Source organism: Petromyzon marinus, chromosome 7 (assembly GCF_048934315.1).
Source record: "Petromyzon marinus isolate PM22_M1 ecotype Great Lakes invasive population chromosome 7, UKy_Petmar_22M1.pri1.0, whole genome shotgun sequence".
In the NCBI taxonomy this organism is placed as follows: domain Eukaryota; kingdom Metazoa; phylum Chordata; class Hyperoartia; order Petromyzontiformes; family Petromyzontidae; genus Petromyzon; species Petromyzon marinus.
Genome location: NC_133673.1, coordinates 4,207,533 through 4,234,839, shown reverse-complemented (window position 1 = coordinate 4,234,839; position 27,307 = coordinate 4,207,533).

Sequence of the window (27,307 nt, the reverse complement as noted above, 5' to 3'; positions counted from 1 at the left end):
TTTTGTGACGGTCTCAAGATAGCCACAAACTTTTTAGATGACCAGCCACGTAAGGGCGCAAGTTGTGTCGCCTAATGTTCAATTTACTAAGACTATAACGACTCGTGACGTTTGTGAATGCCTAAATCACAAATCTGATCAACAGATTAATTTATTTCATAAAAAGGAGATTAAATATTCATATATGTTTTACCTACAGCTTTAAGGGATTAAGGAACAGCTCCTGCTCTCTCGATTAGAGTTCTAAGGTTAACCCTTTTGAGTTGATCTATATTTCCCAGAGCTCTTGTGATTGGCTTTAGTGATTCCACACGAAGCAGAGAGGGATGGCAGCCCCCAGGTAATAAAAACATGAATGCTTAATATAATGTGGTCTCTGCTGTGGGCCACTGCCGGCTTTGAAATTGAAACTCTTTCATTTGTGAAAGCATGAAAATTAAGAAATGTTTGTGTGAAATGGAAATTATTTAATGGCTTAAATCTTGTTATTATAAGAACCTGATCTATGCCTCCATCTGCTCAGATTATTAAAATGTGATGTCAAATATCCAAGTGCATTTAACGTAGACCTGTACGATAATTAATACTTTCATTGCAATATGTGAATGTAAAATATTCTACGTATTAGAAATTAATGATGCATGTAATTATAAAATGTTATCACCACTCTCCTTAACGTCTCACACCCACTTGGCTATCTGAGGTAGGTATACTCTCTATGTTTTACATCATGTTTGAAAACCTCTACTCAAATGTATATTATTTTTGAACAAAATCCAGATGAACAAAATATGAAGCACTTTCTTTTTGCTGAGATTGAAAAACAAGCATCCCTAAGTCAAGGTGCCGCTCGCATATGTTTGGTAATACTTACAGTGAAGGAAAAAAGTATTTGATCCCCTGCTGATTTTGTATGTTTGCCCACTGACTAAGAAATGATCAGTCTATAATTTTAATGGTAGGTTTATTTGAACAGTGAGAGACAGAATAACAACAACAAAATCCAGAGAAACGCATGTCAAAAATGTTATAAATTGATTTCATTTTAATGAGGGAAATAAGTATTTGACCCCTCTGCAAAACATGACTTAGTACTTGGTGGCAAAACCCTTGTTGGCAATCACAGAGGTCAGACGTTTCTTGTAGTTGGCCACCAGGTTTGCACACATCTCAGGAGGGATTTTGTCCCACTCCTCTTTGAAGATCTTCTCAAAGTCATTAAGATTTCGAGGCTGACGTTTGGCAATTCGAACCTTCAGCTCCCTCCACAGATTTTCTATGGGATTAAGGTCTGGAGACTGGCTAGGCCACTCCAAGACCTTAATGTGCTTCTTCTTGAGCCACTCCTTTGTTGCCTTGGCCGTGTGTTTTGGGTCATTGTCATGCTGATATACCCATCCACGACCCATTTTCAATGCCCTGGCTGAGGGAAGGAGGTTCTCACCCAAGATTTGACGGTACATGGCCCCATCCATCGTCCCTTTGATGTGGTGAAGTTGTCCTGTCCCCTTAGTAGAAAAACACCCCCAAAGCATAATGTTTCCACCTCCATGTTTGACAGTGGGGATGGTGTTCTTGGGGTCATAGGCAGCATTCCTCCTCCTGCAAACACGGCGAGTTGAGTTGATGCCAAATAGCTCCATTTTGGTTTCATCTGACCACAACACTTTCACCCAGTTGTCCTCTGAATCATTCAGATGTTCATTGTCAAACTTCAGACGGGCATGTGTATGTGCTTTCTTGAGCAGGGGGACCTTGCGGGCGCTGCAAGATTTCAGTCCTTCACGGCGTAGTGTGTTACCAATTGTTTTCTTGGTGATTATGGTCCCAGCTGCCTTGAGATCAATGACAAGATCCTCCTGTGTAGTTCTGGGCTGATTCCTCACCGTTCTCGTGATCATTGCAACTCCACGAGGTGAGATCTTGCATGGAGCCTCAGGCCGAGGGAGATTAACAGTTATTTTGTGTTTCTTCCATTTGCGAATAATCGCACCAACTGTTGTCACCTTCTCACCAAGCTGCTTGGCAATGGTCTTGTAGCCCATGCTTGCCTTGTGTAGGTCTACAATCTTGTCCCTGACATCCTTGAAGAGCTCTTTGGTCTTGGCCATGGTGGAGAGTTTGGAATCTGATTGATTGACTGCTTCTGTGGACAGGTGTCTTTTATACAGGTAACAAGCTGAGATTAGGAGCACTCCCTTTAAGAGTGTGCTCCTAATCTCAGCTCGTTACCTGTATAAAAGACACCTGGGAGCCAGAAATCTTTCTGATTGAGAGGGGGTCAAATACTTATTTCCCTCATTAAAATGTAAATCAACTTATAACATTTTTGACATGCGTTTTTCTGGATTTTGTTGTTGTTATTCTGTCTCTCGCTGTTCAAATAAACCTACCATTAAAATTATAGACTGATCATTTCTTTGTCAGTGGGCAAATGTACAAAATCAGCAGGGGATCAAATACTTTTTTCCCTCACTGTATATCCTGCTTACAATCCTTTGCCTCGAGTGGAAATTCCACATTCCCGTGGTGTGGATGAGTATATACAAAGACCAACCAACCTCTCTTAATTTTGAACAAGGCAGTATGGTACTACATGTGTAGTGACATAAACGGAGTCACTTTTGCGTTAGCCCTAGCTACTGTCACAAGAGTGGAACTGTGCGTCTTGGGCCTCTCTCTGGCATCAGAGTAGGTTTGGCATTGAAGCGGGCCCGAGAGGGCATGGTTCTGGTGATGGTCAGAGAGAGGGCACGTAGGGACGTGACCATCTGGATGAACCCGAGAAGGAATGTGAACGGGACAGGGTGGTGATGGGGCCCAAAGAGTGGCTTGAGGGACACGTGATGCTCAGTCGAGAACCTTCTGGTAAAATCCAGAAAGGGGACGTGGCCGAAGGCGGAGCGAGGCCACGCTCGGGAGCATTAAAGGGAAATCCCGAGAGCAATTGCGGCTGTCTGCTGGAATAGAACCCGTCGGTGCTACGTCTCTTCGATCCTCGGTCTTCAGTCGTCTCATTTGGCATCGTGGGTCAGGCAGTGTGTTGGCTGACTGACCCAGTTCGGTAGTTACCCTGTAGTGGTATAGTTATTACGTTATGTAGGGGGTTGTGTAATAAACGTGTTGTCTCCAAGTTCAAGTGTGTGCCTCCGTAGAACCCACTACACTTGTGTAATGACTCCAGACTCAGACTATAGAGGGTTCTTGTATTTAGCCTTTAACGTGGCTTACGACCTCGGCATCACGATATAGCAACGACAACGATGAGACAGCAACAACAACGATGAGACAGCAACCAGCCATGACCCGAATCCCGCCAAAACAGCCTCGAACCTCGTTTCTCCCCCTCTCTTATTCTCGGCGTGAACCTCTCCCCACCCTTGGTCCCGCCTTGCCTTCTTGAACTCTCTCTATCCTAAATTTTGATTTAAAGCTTTCGTGACTGCAGTGATTCATATTCTTGGTTCTTTCGGTAAAGTCCCTTAGTTGATGCATTATCTTTACACATGTATTGACAAGGGCTGAGTCTACCCCCAAATATGAATTGAACTCACAATCTTTTCATTGTGAATTGTATTCTTTACCATTGACACCACCTGGCCAGTGGTTTTTATTGCGTGTAATGGAGAATGCAGCAGCAATCCAACTTTTTCCTTGTGTGTGGATGTTGATATGAACTGTTTATTATGCATATGTATTTATATATGTAGTGACATCGCGGATGTCACTGTGTAATGCCGGCTCTAGAGAGGCATGGCTTGCGATGTATTGACATCGCGTGCACCACGTATACAGTGAGGGAAAAAAGTATTTGATCCCCTGCTGATTTTGTACGTTTGCCCACTGACTAAGAAATGCTCAATCTATAATTTTAATGGTAGGTTTATTTGGACTCTTAAAGGGAGTTTATTTGAACTCTTAAAGGGAGTGCTCCTAATCTCAGCTTGTTACCTGTATAAAAGACACCTGTCCACAGAAGCAGTCAATCAATCAGATTCCAAACTCTCCACCATGGCCACGACCAAAGAGCTCTCCAAGGATGTCAGGGACAAGATTGTAGACCTGCACAAGGCTGGAATGGTCTACAAGACCATTGCCAAGCAGCTTGGTGAGAAGGTGACAACAGATTTGAAGCTTTCGTGACTCCAAGGATTCATACTTTTTGGTTTTTTCGGTAAAGTCACGTAGGTAAAATTAAATAAATGAAAACAACTAAATTAAATCACGATGTTTCGGAGGCAACACAAGCTTCCGTCTTCAGGTGAAACAGTCACAGCAAAATAGCTGTATCAAGTGAAGAGCTCTGAGACACCCGAGATTATTTACAGGTTAAGAGCGGGGGAGGAGCCAGGAAGGGACGTGAGTGGGGGGGAGGGCTAAGTTAAGCCGCCTTTTGTTATGCTGCAGGGGATTTGGGGGAAGCGATGGCGCGCTGAAAGCAAGCGAGTGCAACCCATTGGCAGAAATGGAAATGGCTGTACAATTATAAGGCAGCTAAAGTTTGACTTGGTTGATGACATCTTTCCAATGGTTGCTCAATTTAAAACCATCCTCTCGGTTGTTTGTATATCTGGATGGCTTCATGGACAAAGATTTGTCCAAAATTAGACACAACTTAAACCGAGAGGATGGTTTTAAATTGAGCAACCATTGGCAAGATGTCATCAACCAAGTCAAACTTTAGCTGCCTTATAATTGTACAGCCATTTCCATTTCTACCAGTGGGTTGTACTCGGTTCCGTGCAGCGCGCCATCTCTTCCCCCGAACCCCCTGCAGCATAACAAAAGGCGGCTTAACTTAGCCCTCCCCCCCCACCCACGTCCCTTCCTGGCTCCCCCCCCCACCTTAACCTGTATATAATCTCGGGTGTCTCAGAGCTCTTGACTTGATACAGCTATTTTGCTGTGACTGTTTCACCTGAAGACGGAAGCTTGTGTTGCCTCCGAACCGTCGTGATTTAATTAAATTGTTTTCATTTATTTTATTTTACCTACGTGACTTTACCGAAAAAAAAGAGTATAAGGTGACAACAGTTGGTGCGATTATTCGCAAATGGAAGAAACACACAATAACTGTCAATCTCCCTCGGCCTTGGGCTCCATGCAAGATCTCACCTCGTGGAGTTGCAATGATCATAAGAACGGTGAGGAATCAGCCCAGAACTACACAGGAGGATCTTGTCAATGATCTCAAGGCAGCTGGGACCATAGTCACCAAGAAAACAATTGGTAACACACTACGCCATGAAGGACTGAAATTCTGCAGTGCCCGCAAGGTCCCCCTGCTCAAGAAAGCACATATACATGCCCGTCTGAAGTTTGCCAATGAACATCTGAATGATTCAGAGGACAACTGGGTGAAAGTGTTGTGGTCAGATGAGACCAAAATGGAGCTCTTTGGCATCAACTCAAATCGCCGTGTTTGGAGGAGGAATGCTGCCTATGACCCCAAGAACACCATCCCCACCGTAACATGGAGGTGGAAACATTATGCTTTGGGGGTGTTTTTCTGCTAAGGGGACAGGACAACTTCACCGCATTAAAGGGATGATGGACAGGGCCATGTACTGTCAAATCTTGGGTGAGAACCTCCTTCCCTCAGCCAGGGCATTGAAAATGGGTCGTGGATTGGTATTCCAGCATGACAATGACCCAAAACACACGGCCAAGGCAACAAAGAAGTGGCTCAAGAAGAAGCACATTACGGTCCTGGAGTGGCCTAGCCAGTCTCCAGACCTTAATCCCATAGAAAATCTGTGGAGGGAGCTGAAGTATCGAATTGCCAAACGTCAGCCTCGAAATCTTAATGACTTGGAGAAGATCTTCAAAAAGGAGTGGGACAAAATCCCTCCTGAGATGTGTGCAAACCTGATGGCCAACTACAAGAAACGTCTGACCTCTGTGATTGTCAACAAGGGTTTTGCCACCAAGTACTAAGTCATGTTTTGCAGAGGGGTCAAGTACTTATTTCCCTCATTTCTAATGCAAATCAATTCATAACATTTTTGACATGCGTTTTTTCTGGATTTTTGTTGTTATTCTGTCTCTCACTGTTCAAATAAACCTACCATTAAAATTATAGACTGATCATTTCTTTGTCAGTGGGCAAACGTACAAAATCAGCAGAGGATCAAATACTTGTTTCACTCACTGTATGTGGGTGCAGTACAGGCCCGAGAGGGGCTCGGTGAGCACTGATTGACAGTGTTGGAGGACACCATGTTCTGCGTGCAGTGCCGACCTCTACAGGATAGGGTGTGAGAGTGCCGGCCATGGGAATGGGGTTACTAAGGGCCATGGCACTCTGGTTGACCCCGAAGGACACGTGACCAATACAGTCTACACAGGGCCCCCAGGTGGGGGCTAGGGGTGGTCACGTGTCAGGGCCGAGATCCTGCTCGAGGGTTCTCGAAGGTGGTGGTGGCTAAGGGCAGAGTCAGCCACACCAGGGAGGATATAAGCCCGGTCCCCGAGAGGGACCGGCTGCTGTTGCTATGCTGAAGATCGACGTTCTACATCAGAGAAGAGTCACCAACACGTGGACCTGGACCTGTCCATTGTAGCTACTCCCAGTGTAATTAGTTTAGTTAGCCTAGTGGTGATGGGGCAGTTACCCCTTTGTGTTGATATCAATAAATGTGTTGCCTCCAAAGAGTACGTCTGCGACTCAGTTGAACTCACTACATATACATATGTAAGGTATGATCATATGAGTGTACATTTTTCGCTTAAACTACGCAAAATCCGATTTTGTTCTTTCATTTATTTGCCAACATTATACCTCTTAAATTATAACTCACCTTAGTTATGCTGTCATGTTGAGCAAAGCCTTTGTTTATTATGATATTTTATAAATACTGAGAAAAATCGCATGTCAATTGTCATGTTTGTAAACACATGTACACATGAAACTTGGAGGTAAGGTTTGGGAGAACACAAAAACGATTTCGTTATAAAGGTTACAGCAGTAAGATGCTCAGTCTATTGGAAAGTTTGAGTGCTGTCGTTTGTCATGTGTCGGTGTACTTAGGGGCACTTATTCCTCCATGGCGACTTATCAAAGGAAGACACTTCTGAAAATGCCTGCGGAAGACTCCACGGGCTTTGATGGATGAACAAGTAAAATGTAAATTTTAATTATTAATTGTCTTGCATTTCTACATGGCATGGATTGTGAAAACATCCATTTTATGGATCTGTTATTTTAAAAAGACAAATAATAATGGGAATTACATATTCTTAAAGTTTTGATATTATATATGTTCAAATAAATGTGTAAAGACCCATTGTATTTATTTTGGATGAATGTCTTAATTTTATTTTATATTGGAAACAAAAAAATGAATAAAACAAACTTAACTAACTAAATCCCTAAAATAACACCTATAACACTAAGCAGCAAATCATAGGGGATATCACACTCTTTGGTTATTTTGGTGAAGTCACGTAGGTATAAAATAAAATCAATTAAATCACGACGTTCCGGGCGCAACACAAGCGTCCGTCATCAGGTGGGACAACCACAGAAATAATTGCTTAATTTAGTTTATTTTATACCTACGTGACTTTACCGAAAGAACCAAAGAGTATGGATATCTGCAGTCACGAAAACTTCAAATCAGAGGACACCAAAAGGCGTACAGCATAAAGACAAGCACTATCAGAGTAATGAGAGCTCGGGGTGAGCAGCTATATATAATGGGACCTCCTTTGCTAGTACCAAAATATGAAAATAGGTTTTCGCTTTTTTCCTGGCAACAAAACAGGTGTTAAGATGTTACAACATCAAACTGAAACCTTCAGTCTAACACCGTTTTGAGACTAGGTTCAAAAGAAGCTGTCTCTGGTGTGGACCCTACTAATAGCCTAACTATAAAAACCAACAAGATCATCACAATTTCGACCTCCCAAATCGAACCAACTAAACGTCCCTCCGTAAAACCTTCTGCTGCAAGACCCCTAGATTCTATGGTCTCCCCAAGATTCATAAAGAAGGCACTCCACTACGACCCATCGTATCCACGATCAACTCCCCTACCTATAAGCTAGCACGTTTTCTGTCAGATACCTTGCTACCTTTCACTGGCAAGACCTCCTCAGCAGTACTTAACTCAGCTCATTTGGTCTCTATGGTCAAAGACGTTGTACTATCCCCTGACGATATCCTTGTCAGCTTCGATGTGGTCTCCCTGTTCACCAAGGTCCCAGTACCTGACACCATTGAAATCATTGAAAATTTGGTACAACATGGACTAGACCCCGAAACACCTGCGCTGATTAGACACTGCCTCACCAATACCTACTTTACTTGGAATGGCACCTTCTACAAACAAAATGAGGGTACCCCCATGGGTTCTCCCTTATCACCAGTGATAGCCAATGTTTTCATGGAGAAATTTGAATCAGACGCCATCCAGACTTCCACCCTCAGACCTTCCCTGTGGAAGAGATATGTGGATGACACCTTCGTCATTTGTCCACATGGCCTCCCAGCTTTGAACTTTTTCCTACACCACATCAATTCTAGACATCCCGCCATCAAATTCACCATGGAAGTGGAGAAAGATGGCAAGCTACCATTCTTGGATGTTCTGTTTGAGAGGAGACCTGATGGCTCACTGGGGCATTCTGTCTACAGGAAACCCACCCACACAGATTCCTACTTGAAATCTGAATCCCACCACCACCAAGCTCAAAATAATTATCTCATCAAAACGTTATACCACAGGGCACATTGCATTTCGGACCAACACCACATGACCAGTGAATTAAAACATGTACACCTGGCCCTCAAGAGAAACGGATACTCTGACCGTACCATCCGCCAAGCTGTTTCTCCCTCCATACAGAAACAACCACTTGATACTCCGGTCAAAACCATCACACTACCATATATAGCAGGCGTTGCTAAAAATATCTCCAAAATTCTAAACAAACACACGATCCTGGTCCGGTTCAATACAGTACACAAAATCCGTGACCTGATCCCATCCATGAAGGATGTCGTTCCAGACTTACAGTACCCCGGGGTTTACAAACTGAGCTGCACCTGTGGTGACTGCTATATTGGGGAGATGAAACGACATGTCTCTGACCGAATTCGCGAGCACAAATCAGATTTGAAACACGGCAGAACGAATTCTTCTGCTGTAACTGATCACTGTTACAACGCTGTGGGTGATCACGATATAGTTTTCTCCGATTCCAAGGTTCTCTGCAAACCCACGGGTTTTTATCAGAGATTTGTCCACGAGGCAATTCAGATTTACAAACACAGACACAATTTCAACCGAGAGGATGCTTTCAAATTAAGCAATCATTGGAAAGATGTTCTAAATCAAACCAAACATTAAACTAATTTTCAATAGTACAGTATATTTATTCAAGTAGTGGTATTCCAAACTTTCACAGCAGCTTATTTCCCATCACACCAACATTATGTAAACTCCCCCCCCCCCCACCGTGCCGGTCCAGTACATCATTTTATGCTAATTCCATTGTCAAGGCGTTTTTTGTTTCCTCCCACACAGCTTAAAGGACGCGACCTGGGCTTGCTGTCTTCACTCCAACGCTGTCCTCTGGATAGTCCAGTCCCCTTCAACTGATGAAAGCCACTTGTGTTGTGGCTGAAACGTCGTGATTTTTTGTTGTTATATTTTTTACCTACGTGACTTTACCGAATAGAACCAAAGGGTATTATCAGAGTATGTTTTTTGTTTGCATTCTGACCTCAAGTATTGTGGTTAATGCAGACATTATTCCTTGTAAAAGGTTTCAGTTTGGTGTTGTAACATCTTAACACCTGTTTTGTTGCCAGAAAAAAGGGAAAAATCTATTCTCGTATACTCAAAATAATCTTCACATCCAGTCTGAGACTATATATATATCCATACCCCGGTTGTGTTCCATCACCTTAAGTTAATAATTTTCAAAATAAAAATTGGCATGCAGCTGTTGACACCGTGCAAGAATTCCTGAAGCAAAATGTACACGTGCACCTCCACACCTATAGCCATTTGACCCACTCGCTCTGCAGCTAAGGGCAATTAATCTGGGCTTTGTCTTCGTATAACAGGCATTACTAATCAGGGTCTTGTCGCACAGATGTTTTACATGGAATGATATTTGTTTTTGTATCATGTATGTATTAAGGCTATATACATCGTGTTTGTGCGCACATTCTTTTGGAATTGATTTCTTGGATAAACCGTTCGAGCAAGAAGATTTAAAATTGTAAGTGAATGGGTTTTTTCTGTTCCTGAATGCTTAAACGTTAACAGTGGTTCTTCCATGACGAGACTGGCCCCTTCCATAGAAAAGTGGAATGTTTCGCAACATTGGTTCAGGGCACTCAAGAGAGTTAAGCACCATAGCGAATGTTTTCATGGAGAAATTTGAAACAGATGCCATCCAGACATCCACCCTACGTCCTTCCTTGTGGAAGAGATATCTGGATGACACTTTCGTCATTTGACCACATGGCCATCCAGCACTGAACCAACTTCTCAACCACATTAATTCCATACACCCATCCATCAAATTCAACATGGAAGTGAAGAAGGATGGTAAGCTACCATTCCTGGATGTTTTGTTTAAGAGACCTGATGGTTCTCTGGGACATTCTGTCTACAGGAAAGCCACCCACACAGATTCCTATCTGAAACCTGATTCCCACCACCATCCAGGACAGAAAAATTCCCTCGTAAAAACACTACACCATAGGGCCCACTGCATTTCCGACCTCACCACCTAGCCAGTGAACTGGAACACGTACACCAGGCCCTTAAGATGAATGGATATTCGGAACGCATTATCTGCTAAGCTGTTTCTCCAAACATGGAGAAACAACCCCCTGAGACGCCGATTAAAACCACCACGTTACCATACAAAGCAGGCGTTACCAACAATATTTCCATAATTATAAACAAACACAAGATCTATGTCTGATTCAGTACAGTACACAAAATCCGTGATCTAATCCCATCCGTGAAGGATGTCGTTCCTGACATGCACTATCCTGGAGTCTACAAACTAAGTTGCACCTGTGGTGATTGTTACATTGGGGAAACGAAACGTCATGTCTCAGACCGAATTCGCGAGCACAAATCAGATTTGAAACGGCAGAACGAATTCCTCCGCCGTGGCTGACCATTGCTACAACGCTGTGGGCTCTCATGATATTGTTTTCTCCGAGACCAAGGTACTCTGCAAACCGTCAGGCTACTATCAAAGGTTTGTTCATGAAGCCATCCAGATATATAAACATAGACATAACTTCAAAGGAGAAGATGGATACAAATTGAACAATAATTGGAAGGATGTTATTAACCAGGTAAAACCTTAACTGCTTTATAGTTTGCGTTCATATCCGCATCTCCAGTTTTCTTTAACCTTCCTACTCCCATCCCCACTCACTTCCCAGCCCCGGCATTTTGTTGCACTGTCCGAGCTTGCGGAGCACCACTCTCCATGCCCAGCGCCCCCACCCTTTCCAGCTCTCCTCCCTGGCTCCGCCCCCCCCCCTCTCTTGGCTGTGTATCCCCTTGTTGCAAGCAGCTCTTTTGCCCGCCTCGGCAGATGTTTCTTGCTGTGGCTGTTCCACCTGATGACGGACGCTTGTGTTGTGCCCGAAACGTCGTGATTTTATTTATTTTGTTTTATATCTACGTGAATTTACCAAACGAACCAAAGAAAAGAGTTAAGCACCACCCTTTCACCCATTTTAGTCACTGAGAAACGTTTTCATTTTGATGTTTGTATAACATAAATATTTCATCTTTCAGCTCGGGATATGTTTATTTTTGTACTGTATTTTAGATCTAATTGTACACATTAGCAATGAAAGTTCTATTTTTTTAAATAGGGCTTTCTGTTTATAATAACTCATAGTTTATAAAAGAAAATCATAACAGTGTGAGCAGTGTGAGAGAAAGATGCTTCTTTATTCATCTGTAGATAATGCTTACAGCTGGGTAGCACTGTAGCAAGAACATTTGACTCACATAAAACAGTGATATGGTCACACCTCAGTTGTGATGAAACTAAAAACTAATTAAACTAGACAATTTATATCTTACTAGATAAGGCCCACTGAGCTATATAGCTATTTTTCAGAGGGGCCTTAGCCACACATTATAGATCAACGAAGTGTATTATCATGTGGACATTTTTAGCAGCCAAATAGTCTAAACGCATGTTTATAAATGTGGAGGGAAAAATTGAAGGACCCAGAGAAAAATCCACGCGACCACAGGGAGAACATGCAAACTCCAAAGATACATGTGTCAGAGTCAGGATCGAACTCATGACCTCCTGTATACCAGGCGAGGTAGTTAACATCTCGCCACTCAAGCCATCATCATCCCATGGTTGATCAAATAAGCACCACTTCCGTAAATTGATTCCCCATATAGTTAATTTTACAACCCTGTGAATTCAGTGGTGAATGAAGGACTTCCCATGCTTTGCCAGACATAAGGCTTGTTTAACCATATTTCACCATGCAGGACCATTCAGGACATAATGAAGTATCGTGAAACATTCATGCTATTAAGAGGGTCATTACCCAAACCTTTGCCAATTGTATTGTTATATGTTGAAGTGGGAGAGACCCAGGACCTGTTCAAATGTCACTCACTAGTCATCACTGATGTTAGCCATAGCTGGAATCGAACGAAAGTTGCTGGATTCATAGCGCAGACTGCTAACGACTGTGCCTCCGCTCCAATATTAGGTGTCACTTTGGCAGAACTCACTATAAAAATGTGAAATTTCCACCCTAGGTTTACAGTTCTGAACAAAAATGTCCACTGCCTCATGTTTGTAGGACAATTGACACACTACAATGCATAAGTATGGTATCAGAGAATTGAATATTATGACCTATATTAAAACAGAAATGAAACATAACCAAAATAGTAAATGTATCATGCAATCGTCAGAATTTAGGAAATCATACTGTCCAGTCGTCAAACTCAACACATTTGTCAATAACACTGCAGCCTTACAAGAAAACAAATATGTGACACGTATTTAATAATATAATAACCAACGGTAGAGGCAATGACCCTCTTCATAGCATTGTATTGTGCTGTGAAGGGCTAAGAAGGACTAAGAAGGGCCACTGCTTTCAACATGAACAATTGTATATTGTTCCTTTATAGTTTCCTTTCAAGGCCCCAGTGCTATTGACGAATGTGATGAGTTTTATCATAGGACCTTTTTGCCAGTATCAAAGTGTAGTGTCTGCTTGAGCAGGGTACAAGGTTTTTGAGGAGGCACCTTCTTTATTCAACACTTTCAGGTTCACAGGTTCGCCCTCGCTTCTCCCAAGTCGTCTAGCCGAGCCTTAACACAACCCTGACCGTGTTACACTGACGGCGCCAACCGAGACAGCCAACAACTATCCGGCCACACAATATCTAGCAAAGACAGCAGCAATAAAGGCGGCAAAGACGACGACAACAACGAGACGAATCCACTTCCCAGAACCGGCAGCCACGAGCTGCCGCTCTCAGCTGCTTTTATGCTACCCAGCGCGGCCTGGCGCCTCCCTTCTCGAACCAACTAGCGGGTTCCATGGGCTTCAAGATGGGTTCTTCTATGACCCTTGCCCCAGTTCCTCCACCCTGCCGAAACACCCGCGTATATGCTCACCGGCGTGTGTACTGCTCTTCCACCGTATTTGACTTTGCTGGACAACAGACGGTGCTATTATACTACAAAAGTATACAAAATAAGAAGAGGTTTTACCCTGTCTGGTAATAAAAACAGGTGTTAAGATGTTCAAACACCAAAAATAAACCTTTTTGCAAGGAATCAACTTTGCATTAACCTCACATACTTGTGGTGAACACGCAAACAAACATGCTTTGATTATTATATATGTATTGTCTTTGACACTGTCCCATGATATAGCTGCTCACTCCAAGCTATATATGCTCTGATACGTGCATTGTCTTTGTAGTCTTCACCTTTTCACGTTCTCCGGTCTGACACTGGCGAGACTAGGCCATACAGAAGGCTGTCTCTACACCAGGGACAGCCTCTTTTATTGATAGAAAGGTTAAAACCTATTCTCATTTTTCTGTGTTTAGTTTTATTTGTTAATTGTGCTTGTGCCCCACTGCCAATGCAGCAGCATCATCGAATGATTGACTCAATAGTGGTGACTTTCTGGAGCTTCATGTGGGAATGATAGTCGTGCTGTATTGATTGGATTGGTGGTTTCTGTATGGATCACTACAGGCTTAGCCAAAAAAGAATATTACACTGCAGTGCTTTTTCATGGCTATGGGACACATTCAGACCAAACATCATACAAGCTTCACATGTTAACAAAACACATTAACAGAAATCGATTATTACAAACATCTACATGCTTAAACCGAAAAGTACAAAACAGAAGTTCTCACTCAACCACACGAATGGATTCATGGATATTCCATGTGTTTCCACGAAATGTTGTAAATACAAGCTAACAAACTTAAACAGACGAGAATGGGAAAATGTTAAATAGTAAAACTAGCCCACGTTCTTAGTCCACAGTTATTAATACTCCGGTGTGTATTTCAAGTAAAAACACTCGCCGTCTGCTTCACAGTGAACACTGAAGAGCCTGTGGTGTCATCGGCAAGAGTAGCCCCTCATGTGCCAGCGTCATGGTCCATATATGAAAACTACACCTCAAAGTACTCAATTTGATTTATACGTTGCAACCATCGCCCACACACCCACCGATTGCGAATACTTGGCACGACCCTACTGAAAGAGAATCAGACGACTCACGCTTTTCTGGGTAAACAAACGTAGTCTGAATAATAACACAATAGAATGAGAATAAAATAATAAATTGATAAAATAAAATAACACATTAAAATTCTCACGACGTTTCGGCCACAACACAAGCGGCCTTCATCAGGTGAAGGGACGAGACTGTCTGGTCCTCCAGACAGTCTCGTCCTCCAGACAATCTCTTGTCCCTTCACCTGATGAAGGCCGCTTGTGTTGTGGCCGAAACGTCGTGAGAATTTTATTGTTATTTTATTTTATCAATTTATTATTTTATTCTCATTCTATGTGACTTTACCGAAAGAACCAAAGAAGATGAATCCTTGCAGTCACGAAAGCTTTAAATCGAAAAATAAAACAATAGTTCTGCAGGATTGCAACGGCACGCGATAAAATATATTGTAATAGCGGGAAGTACCCAGCGTTGCCCAGGCGAAAAAGACACACACACACATCGACTGACACACACAGCCATCGACCCACACACACACACATGGACTCACACATACATAGACTCACACACACATTGACCTATACACAAATACATATGCACTTACACACACACATATTGACTAACACACACACACATGGACTTACAACCACAGACATCAACTTACACACACACATTTGAACTTTTAGAGCAGGTTGCCACAAATGGGTAACTTTGGCACAAAACAAAGAACGCCATCAAGGTGGTATCTTGTGGAGCCAGGGCCTGTTGTTGGGCATTTCCTTCGGTGAAGTACGTAGATGTGTTGACCATTTTGGAGGTGAACTGCCAAATGGACGACTGTGGGGGAACGCTCATGGATGGGGAAGCCAAGAATTCTACAAATGGCCTCATTGCTGCTGATGTATCTTCCTTGGACAAAAAGTTTAACTTCATCCACAACTTGCCCCTCTTTTTGTAAGGCAAAGACAGGCATGTCAGAGCCTTTGTTGATGTATTTGCAAACATATTTGATGGCTTTCACAGAATTGTAGCATTCCATATTAATGTGGGCCTCGAAGATCTTGCACAGAAGAGGGCAGTGGGGAACGATCCACCAGTTGTCAACCTTCATTTCAGAGTTAGTGCCAGGTCTGAGCGTTGTTTCAAATCCAAGTATTTCTGCGACGATATAGAGGATAGCCATCATGCCCTGACTGAGTGTCTTTCAAGAAGTTTCGTGGATACTTCTTGTTACACTTGCGGTCTTGCATACATGGCGAATTTAGATTGAACTGCCCACATGCGCCATGGACCATTTGCTTTGATAACACATCAAATAGGGCAGGGTCTTGATGGGGGTCAGGTAGCTCACCACTGATAAATGTGTCAATGTCACTTGCATTTTTTCCCTCATCCATAGCAAAATGTGAGCATGAGGAAGACCACGTTTTTGCCACTCAACGGTGTGCAAGTTACATCTGGTCTTTCCAAAGACACCGCCTTCCTTATTTGTAATACGCATCATGAGTTAATCAACTCTGAGTTAAAATACCCTTGCAATGATGTCATGTCTGTCTGTTGGCTTTTGGTTTGGATAAAGCTCAACCTGGATCTTCTTCCATTTAGGATTACAAGTGAAGGTGATAAAGAGATCGGGCCTGCCATATTGCCTGATGTACATCATGGCACCCTGAGTCTTCTCATGTATGTATGTTGGTCCACTTGTGAAGGATTAAGGCAAAATAACTAATCTCCCCACATTCTGAGCGTTTGCATCTCAGCATTGATAGTGTCCCTGAGATGAGAATACTGTTCTACACGCAGGCGTTTTGGATTCAGTTGAATGAAAAGAAGTTGCTCACTCTCAATTTTGTCATATTAATCGACAACATACTGGTGAAAGAGGTTCGCGCACCGTAATATGTGGTTTCCTCCTTCTCTGTCCATGATCATGAAGGAATAGAAGTCTTTGGCTGTACTTTGTTGTCTTAAGTAAATGTAATAGAGCGGTTAGTATGCAGGGAAAAAAGCGTGTTAAGTAGTGGATATCTGCTGTAATCAAACATGTTGTTTAAAAAGATAACGGCCAGCGAAAGTGAAAAATTTAAATAAACTGATAATCTGGCTGTACTTTGTTGTGCTAGCGAAATGCAATAGAGCAGTTTTCAGTTTCAGTTTCATTTATTTGGTATAGCCCTGTGAGCCATTCGGTTCTTGAATCGGGTGCAACCGCAACAAACAAAAAACATGAACAAGAAAACATCTTAAAATGACTACGTGACTGTGCAAACAAAATATCCAGCAAAAAAACAGCAAAATATTCCAGAAAAAGCACCGTACACCAACGCTGTGTGCAAAAATCCCAGTGGGATGCAAGTCATGCAACAACAACCACAAGACAACTTAGATTAAGGCCATCAGTCTAACTCCGTACTACAATAAACAAACATGGCCAAACCAAAAAACTTTTCAAAATCACAAAAATAAAGCCATAAAAGCAATGTAACAGTGATCATAGGAACTGTGACCGAATTTTCACAATAAACGACATAAACAACATGTACCACCAAACCCTGCAGCCATAGCTGGCTGCATGAGTCACTCCATAACAGCAGGAGCATCAGTTGGAGTATCAAATTTTTCAATGCACCTTTAAGATCAGCACACTAAATCAAAATACAGATAATACTTTGCAGCGGTCATCCGGAGCGAAACATTTTCTTTTCTTTTAGGCCACTGAATAGCAGTGGCACCTTGGGGTGTACAACTCCTCTAGAGCAGTTTTGAGAGAAGATCTCATAAGTAGTGATTCAAATTGCAGTTTATTGGCAATAGCATTCCAGACCCTTGGGGCATCAATAGCAAAGGCCCTTCCTCTAGTATTTGTATGGCAATAGGGAATGTGAAGCTGGTAAATGAGCTAAGACCTTAGGTCAAATTTGTTCTTTGAAACAGTGCAATGCAAATCTAAAGGCTAAGTGATAAATGAAATCAAGCTTCTTCAGTACAGCAGTTAGTTTGCAGGGGAAGAAAGCGTGTTACATAGTGTATATCTGCTGTAATGAAACATCAAGTTAAAAAAATTAGTGAAAGCAGGAAAATAGTACTTAACATTGCCGTGGTGAGGCCTAGTCCCATGCAGAGCCCCCGGCCGCGCCTAGATTGCCCAACCAGCCGAGGTGGCATCTTGGCAGGCTGGGGCTGGGCTGCTACCCCCCAACACACGATCCCCCCGCTCGCTGTGCACTAATATCTACGGCCTATAGTAGTAGCATCTACCGACTCTATAGTAGTAACGGCACGCATCGGGGTGGAGAAGAGGACATAACACCGTGAAGAATTTACCTCAGCGTTTTGTGTATTTTAAATGCATTTTTTTAAACACAATTGAACCCCCCCCCCCTCCACCGATGGCGTGTGTGGGTTGCTAGGGGCAACCCCTGTCAGCGTTTCACGCATGCGCAAATGCTTGCTGTGTCGCTCGCGAAGCGGCGCGAGGAAATAATCAATAGAAAATGAATAGCACTTAATTGTTAATTTAACTATTTTAAAGTTGACGGATGGGGAAAACGAAATAACGCTGGCTCACCATGGGACTTGCGGCATGGTACCTAGCTACTTTAAATGTAAACCCCACGGTTTGCGAGCCAAATCCTTCACAAGTTGCGTCCACAGACAGACGGACAGACAGACGACAAATTATGTTATAAGAGGGGGGGGTGTGGCATGTGGAGTGACGTCACGCGCGTTACACACATTTCCGGGCTATTATAGTAGTAATATGAGGACCATTGATAACACAAAAGTAAAGCAATATATATGCAGAGGAATGGCGCTGCCTGGATGTTTCGACAAATTTAGCTGTATTTTATGTTTACGTATACAATCCTCCAAAAGGGACGATGTGGCTGCAGAGAGGACACACTCACGACTGTAAGGTTGACAGCTGAAATCCTCGATGGGAGTTGACTGAGCCTTTCAGCTCTCTTGGGTCAAGAGAATGAGTGCCACTTTGGGGAAAGACAACAGTTGGTTGTCATATAAAGTGACGTTGTACTGCCATAGAACATTTTCAATTTGACCACTTGCCTCAGGTTGTAATGGTAATGGTTAGCAAAACCTGACTTGCAATCCAGAGGTCATCGTTTCCCATCTCCCAGTGCGGTAGTTTCTTACATCTCTCCCTGGCCTCTGTCCATCCTGCAGTGTAAATTGGTTCACCCACAGCTTGTCAATCGGCAGGTTGCGTGTCGTGCGTTAAACTGTGGGTGCTCCCACTTTTCCCAAGACGTTTGGCCAGCGTTGAACAGTAGGCCTAATGCTATCCAGAAGGGCTGTCTGGAACTCCCTCGAGTAGAGGCCTTTCTATCAGCAGTGGCATGAGCAAGAAATTGCAGGACTGCACCATTACCATGTCTTTATTTCAGAGCTATAAGCAGAAGAAGCTCACCCCTCCCCATGTTGGTTTAGGTGGGCCATCACCATGGCCGCGGTTTACTTGTTGGCAGAGGGCCATCGAAGCCTGGCGGAGCAATTCGTCTTGCTGGAACTAATGGAAAAGAGAACCCCGCCATTCCTGTATGAACCACTTGCCAACATGGTTCATTGGAGCCTTTGACTTTTTTGGGTACTCCAGATTTTCAGTTTCGGAAGTGTTGACAGTGAGCGAGTGGACGTGGATGTGCGTGTGATGTGTGTCCTGCAACTCTTTTCTTTGCACTTAGAAATGCTTGAGCCTGTGCAGTGCACCACCAGGAGGAGCTCCTCGTGGCCCACACCCAGCAGCCAGTTCCTTCTGTTTCTGCCTTGAAGAAATGCCTGCTGATGATTTTTTTCAAGAATTTCTTTTGTTGTTTCGCAATTGTGCTATCAGCATCGCGTCACAAGACGAAGCATCCATTCGGATCTCTCGCACATAGCAGTGCAATCCCTCCGCGTTAGAGAACAGCCGATGCAAACGGATGTCACAGAGCTACTGCTGAGATGCCTTCAAGTGACCTCTGGTAAAATGGTCATATCTGATAAGGAAGTTAAAGTAGCCCTCGGTCGGTGCACGATTTCGGAACAATTAATGTTTTATATAAAAGTAAAGCGACAATGGATTTAATCTTGAAGAGATGTATTTAAATGAGAGATATTCGTATAATGAGTTAAGTAAGAATTGTGCTATGTTATCTAAGATGTTTTTTTTATGAAAGAATAAGAATAGGTTTTACCATTTCTGGCAATAAAACAGGTGTTCAGATGTTCAAGCACCAAATATAAACCTTTAGCAAGGAATCATATGTGCATTAACCACACAGACTTGAGGTGAACATGCCAACAAACATGCTCTGATAATTATATACGCATTGTCTTTTAAATGGATTGGCCCACACCAGAGACAGCCTTCTGTAGGGCCTAGACTCACCAGTGTCAGAGCAGAGAATGCCAAAAGGCGAACAGCACAAAGACAATGCACATCAGAGCATTTATAGCTCGGGGTGAGCAGCTAAAAAATGGGACCTTTTTGCCAGTAAAAAAAAAGTATTTTAAGTGTTATTTTTTTCCTTCATTTTTCCGGAAACATACTTCGGTAAATTATGTTTATCGTGTTAATTTAGTTTATTTCAGGTTATTTTGAACTATTTTGTGTAACAAAGTGAGGAATTTAACAGGCCAGGATAATCTCGTTTTCAAGAGTGATCTCGGTCACTACAATTACAAAAGAGACTACAACACAATACGGCAAGAAAATGAAATACAATCCTTAATAGGTTCAGGACAACGCCATTGTTTTGTTCATAAACAAATTACATGTTCATTGGTTGGAGCTTCCAATTAGGAGATGAAGTCAAGGCGATGGATAACTCTCATCTCCAATTGTAGCCCTCAGCCCCTAGTGGAAATTCCACGTTCCGACGGCGAAAGCAAATCTCTCCAAAATAATAAGAAAAACACTTTTTTACTTTCCCGCGAAGCGGCACTTAATGTGTTGAGCTTTAGAGATCACGGGCAGTCAACCCCACAACGGCAACGTGAACTTGTGACCTTCCCATTGTGGGTTTAAGCGCAACGTCCCAGCGCCAATATCAATGTGTCAAATACTTCACAAAAATCTTCCTCTCCTACAATTTTATCCACCTGGTCCAGTGGTATGGATTGCTTATGGAAAGCATTAGATCATGTAGTTTACCCCAAGGATGTACTGCGGACGATGCCCTGTTGAGAAGAATTGTGTTTATTCGAGGATGTGTGGCAATGGATTGCACTCCAGCATATAGGCAGCTAATGTAGCTACAACAGTATTACTAAACATATGCACGTTTTCACATGCTTAGACTGTACGTGATGGCCAAATGTTTCGTTTATTACAATTGAAACCAAGCGTAAATTAAACTAAACTATGTTTAATTTTACCAGGTAAGGCCCACTGAGCTATATAGCTCTTTTTCAGAAGCGACCTGGCCACAAATTATAGCTCGGCCAAATACTCTAAACGCATATTTCAACATGTGGAGGGGAAAAACCGGAGCACCTGGATAAAAAGCCACGTGACCACGGGGAGAGAGACACGCAAACTCCAAACGTACGGTGTCAGGTTCAGGATTGAACCCACGACATCCTTCAAGGTAGTTAACATCTCCCTACCGCAGCACCCCCGAAGTAGGATCTGTCAAAGCGTACTTTCAAGTATCCTTCCTTAAATTTACAAAACTGCGACAATCAATAATAGGCATGTTTGAGGAGCGTTTTTTTTCTGAAAATAACACGGAAGAAAAATTATAGGATTCCTGTACTCCAAGTTAGAATATAAATCACAGTAAATTAAAAATTTCATAATTCTCGTAAAAGATATACTGAACAGTGACTCCGTGCATGTATGCACACATCAATAATTACTCTTAATCAGATTGGGACATGTCTATTATTGAAATTAAGGCACAACCAGTTCAAGACAAGGAATGAGGTTTGATTGCGGAATTAGAAGTAAATTGTTCATCTGGGGTTTGTAAATGTGATGTCTCTTCAATTAATATCCTCTCCAAGTTGGACAACCCTTTGGGGGGATGCTAATCCCACGTGGACCTCGTCTTACAGAGTCTGCTGCAGACCCTATTATTTATTAGGCTAATCAATCATCCACATTTACAACCATCCGTTTAGCACCAAAGACGTTAAAATTCCACTTACGGTAAAATGCTAGCAACAGACGTTTGCGGAGAAATTATTAGAATGATTCTTAAATAGCTTTACCTCTTTTTTTTCTAATGTGGGTTGCAAGGGCCAGCCACTCATCAATGGTAGATTTCAGCACTCGTGAGAAGGTGCAAAACTATTTGTTTCACACACATGGGCATTTATAAAGCTGTGCTTTTCCCAGTGGAAGTGTGTAAACATTGCCGTGACAGATTTGACTTATTATGCCATGGAAAGACCACAGGGTAAAAAAAAATGTCCGCAACAGAATGTTAACAGATGGCATTTACACTTGACATTTTTCAGCTTTCTTCGATTAGTTTTCCTTTATATATATCATTCACATCGATATATATGTATATGAAAATACTAACTTTAGAAAAAAACACGGTAATAATTTATCTTAAATTCCAGGCTGTAATGACATGCAATGTTCACAAAAATGGAACAGACGTTATGGTCTCTATGTTTCAAGTCCCAAAGATGTCTCTGATTGATCATCATCGTCACAGTGACATGCTGACTTTGTCAAGAGCGATATATAATGAATCTCAACTAATGTGCGATTAACATCGATAATTTTTCCTTACAATGTAATTCTATTGTAGGAAGTTTAATTGTGTTCTTAAAAATGGGCATTAATAAAGTACAGCGTTCAGAGAAAGTCTGGCTCATTTTCAGAATGTGGGGTGAATTTGGGAAATTCTGTTTGAATATCGGGGTCAATGGTTTAGCATGACACGTGTGTATGTATGGTGAACTTCTTTCATACGTAGCCATCTGCGCTAATCGGGGGAGTGTGTTTAAGGTCCTGATATTCCAGAAAATTAGTTTTAGAAACTATCTGCACTATTTTTGACTGCTAAGTGGTGCTTCCTCTGGCTGCGGTAAGCAAGACAAGTCGGTTTGAGGCAGACTATTTTAAGGGCACCTTTTCTAGCGTCTTCCCCAAAGGGGTTGAGCAGACTGGATCCTAAAGAGGAATGCTCAGATACAGCTGTACACGTGTGTAGTGGAACGTAATCCTTATGAAGATAATGCCACGTGTATAAGGGAATCGAGGGGGCTACGTGGTAAAGGATGTGGCACCAGACATTACATAGATGGTACATTTTAATGGCAAGGTTGAACAGAAGCGTGAGAAGAATAAATTGTTCAAAACTTTATATTAAATTACTGTTAAAATATACAATGCATTATCAATAATGTTGGGTAGGCAAGAGATTACATTGTGCTAATTTATTATAGATCTCTACAAGCATGCCTGCATACATAAAGACAATAACACATGTGCATTGTACACAAGTACACGCATTCATACAATTAAATGAGATTTCACATACCGTCGATATCGAAATTAATATTGAAATATCGTTGGTACGTTATGGAGTTAAACACAATGGGAGTGTAGTAAGCTGTCAGAATGATTCAACTTTTTTTTATTTATAAAGAATGCAAAGTATCTTTCTTGCTCAAACAATTTCGAGACATTGTTCATAATACTGTCGGTGGCCCTGAGCCAAATTTGCCAATTTTATATCCTGTGGTGGGACCCAGTGAATTTTGTTGACAAAGCATAAGATGCACTCCACCATTTGACACTCAGTTAATGTTGGGCGGGATTCCACCTCCCAATCTCATGTCGAGGAGCCTGTTGTTCCACCCATTGAGCAGCATAATAGTCACAAATAAACAAATATTATTAAAATTAAATGCTCAAAATATATAATTGATATAAACATCACGTGCTTATGTTAAATGTGAAACAATAAATGTAAACAATTATAATTTCCATGAAAAAGAGAATATAACTGAAACTCGTCACGCATATTGTAGAGCTAACAAAAATAGATTCAGGAGTCAAAAATTACATATGAATGGTATTGAATATTTCAACGCAATAAAGACGAAAGTATTCATAGATGCAGGATACCAAGCAGGTGCTAGACAGCTTTAATATGAACCTAATTCTGACAACATTTGTAAAAGTTGAGGATGGTCAAGTGGTGTAAATGTTAGCATACTGGTCTTCCAATCCAGAGGTCGCTGGTTTGATCTCCCCCACGTCTGTCAACATAGCAAAATAAATAGTACGCCAGTCAGTGGCTCAGGAGAATGTGTGTGCATAGGGTGGGGTAAAGTGTGGGTACATCCACATTTTATAATAAGCCGGAATACCATCTAGAGCAGTGGTTATTAACCTTCATTTCAGCCTTGCACCCCTTTGATTCTCAATCGTTAACAATTTACAATGTTAATAACTACACAGGTTTGATTAAACAAAGTAGTTGTACTTAAATGCCCGTGCTTAATTTGTTTCAATGATTTAACTTCTAAAATAATCTGGCATGTCTCGCACCCCCAGAAAAGCCATTTAACACCCCCACGGTAAGAACCACTGATCTAGAAGGTCTCTCTAGAAATAGTTATCGTGGAGGCGCTTCTGCCAGCAGTAGCATGAGCAAGCAATTTCAGGGCTGCGCCTTATCACCTTGTCCAAATACAATACAGTCGTTGCATTAAAAAAATATATACTCGCGGTGCATTCTGATAACTTCTGGAGGGTTATTCCCCAGAAGGTCAAATCTATGAACCACTCCTGCATCAACCATGTCGGCACTATCAATCCTCTCAATTAATATTGAAGGGTACTCACAAGCCAAAGCTGACCTTCTACCAGTCATATCAGAGGAGTATGACATTGTATGCTTATAGGAGACACAACGGTCCTAATAACCCCCGCACAACCGTTGAGGGTAAAGCACTCGTTGCTGAAATAAGACATAGGCAGTGTGGCAGTGTAGTTTTTGCAAGACCTAACCTAAACATGTAGAAAGTGCATACCAACACAAGTGAGAACAACATCAAAACCATCACACTTAGCCTCAAGAACATAGCAGTAACATCATTATATAAACCACCATCAAGGACTTTAAAACGGATGGCTGTATGCGCAAATATAGCCTAGTCATCGAGGACTTCAACTCCCATAACACAGCTTGGGGATATGATGCCAATAACAATGATGGCACCCTAGGTGGGACAATGGGTAGAGTCCAGTAACCTGACACTGGCACATGATGCCAAACAACCCCCCAAGTCGCTCAACAGCAGCCACTGGAGAAGAGGATACAACCCAGACATTGGTTTTGCAAGCAATGAAATTAGCCATATATGCCAGAAGGCAGTTCTAGAGCCTATACCTAGCACCCAACATCGCCCTATAAGTATCGAACTAGGGTCACCATTAACAGTACAAAACACTCCAATTCGCAGACGATCCAACCTGACAAAAGCTAATTGGACAGCCTTCACGGAGGCAGTGGAGGGATCAATCAGGGACATCACTTCCACCCATTAAAACTACAACAATTACACGAGGGCTGTGAAAATAAGTGCCTGCCGCTGCATACCAAGGGGCTGCCGCACAAGATAGATCCCAGGCATGTAAAGCACAACATCTGAGCTGAATGCTCTCTATAAGAAAGAATACCATCTCGACCCCTTCTCAGAATCCACTATTACGTTTGGAGAAAACCTAATAAACAACAGAGGAGTAGGGCGACATAATGCCTGGAGAGAAATGATCATGAACATTAATGTGACACATAACAGCAAGAAAGCTTGCGCGACCATAAGAAAACTAGGAGGTGAAAAAATCACAGCTCCAGCCGTGTCAAACGTTACTGCCAACCAGGTTGCACAACAACTGCTCAACAATGGGAAGCGGTTGCAAAGAACAAACACCGGAGAACACATTCGCTCTATTAAACCGCCTGACAAGCAACCACCCAAAGACTCAACCTGCCCATTTACTATGGATGATCTGACAGCCGGCAAAGGTCTACTTAAACAGGGGAAGGCAGCAGTAGTAGACGGCATACTAGTTGAGATGACATAACATCTAGGACCCACTGCAAAGCAATGGCACCTTGACCTATTTAACGCATGTATGACGAGTAAACAGATACCATCGGTATGGAGGAAGGCAAGAGTCATAGCACTGCCCAAACCAGGGAAAGACCTTTCATCACCAAAAAGCTACAGACCGATCTTCCTCCTTAGCATAATTTACAAACTCTACGGACGTCGTAACCTGCAACGAATTTCACCCCTGGTAGATCTAAAACTCATACGAGACCAAGCAGGCTTCAGACCCGGCCGATCCTGTGCAGGCAAACTACTAAACCTCACACAGCACATCCAAGATGGTAACCAACAGAAGATGACCACAGGCGCAGCGTTTGTTGATCTGTCTGCTGCATATGACACTGTTCAACACCGCATCTTGATCCACAAACTGTACCTCATAACTGGCGACCTAGACCTTAGCCAGACCATTCGTAGCCTCCTAGAGAACAGACACTTCTACGTGGAACAAAACGTGCAGAAAAGTAGAATGCATTCTCAAAAGAATGACTTACCACAAGGCAGTGTGCTCACTCCACTTTTATTCGATATCTACACCAATGATTAACCACTTCCTGCTGATTGTCAGTGGTTCATCTATGCTGACAACCTCTGTATCACCACGCAGCAGAAGAATTTCGACAACACAAGGAAGATCCTGGATAGTGCACTGAACGAGATGTTAAGATACTATCTAAATAATAATCTGAAATTCAACCCGAGTAAAACCCAAATCTGTGTCTTCCACCTGAGAAACTGGGATGCAAAGCGACACCTGAATGTCACCTAGGGAGACCAGAACCTCGAACACTAGTCACCCAGTTTACCTCAGGGTAACACTGAATCGTATGCTCAGCGATAAAAAGCACACGTTAAATACCAAAGCCAAGGTCAACACGCAAAACAACATTCTGCGTAAGCTCGCAAATTCAAAGTAGGGAGCACATACACCCACTCTACGCACCACTGCCTTAGCACTTTGTTTCTTTGTGGCTGAATATGCATGCTCTACCTAAGGACGTTCAACCCCCAGTAAACATGTCGACACTGCCCTAAATGACACGTGCAGAATCATAACAGGGTACCTGAGAGCCACCCCTGCCTATATGTACTATCTGGCATAGCGCCCCCTAACATCAGGAGGAAGGTAGCAGGTGACGGATGGGGACGTCCGTGCAGTGAGTCCAACTGAGTCGCAGACGTTATTCTTTGGAGGCAACACATTTATTATAACACGTATATACAAAGGGGTAACTGCCCTTTTACCAGATGCAGCCTAGGGTGGTGACCACCCAGCTAACTACACTAATCGGAGAAGTTACAGCTACGAACGGTCGGACCCTCACTCGGGTCCCAGCCACGTGTTGATGCCTTGTAGGACGTAGAGCTTCCAGCTTGTAGGACGTGGAGCTTGCAGCTCGTAGAACAAAGCAACGCCGGTTCCTCCCGGGTCGGGGCTGACTTCGCCCCCAGGCCCCACCCGCCTTCTCGAGCGTT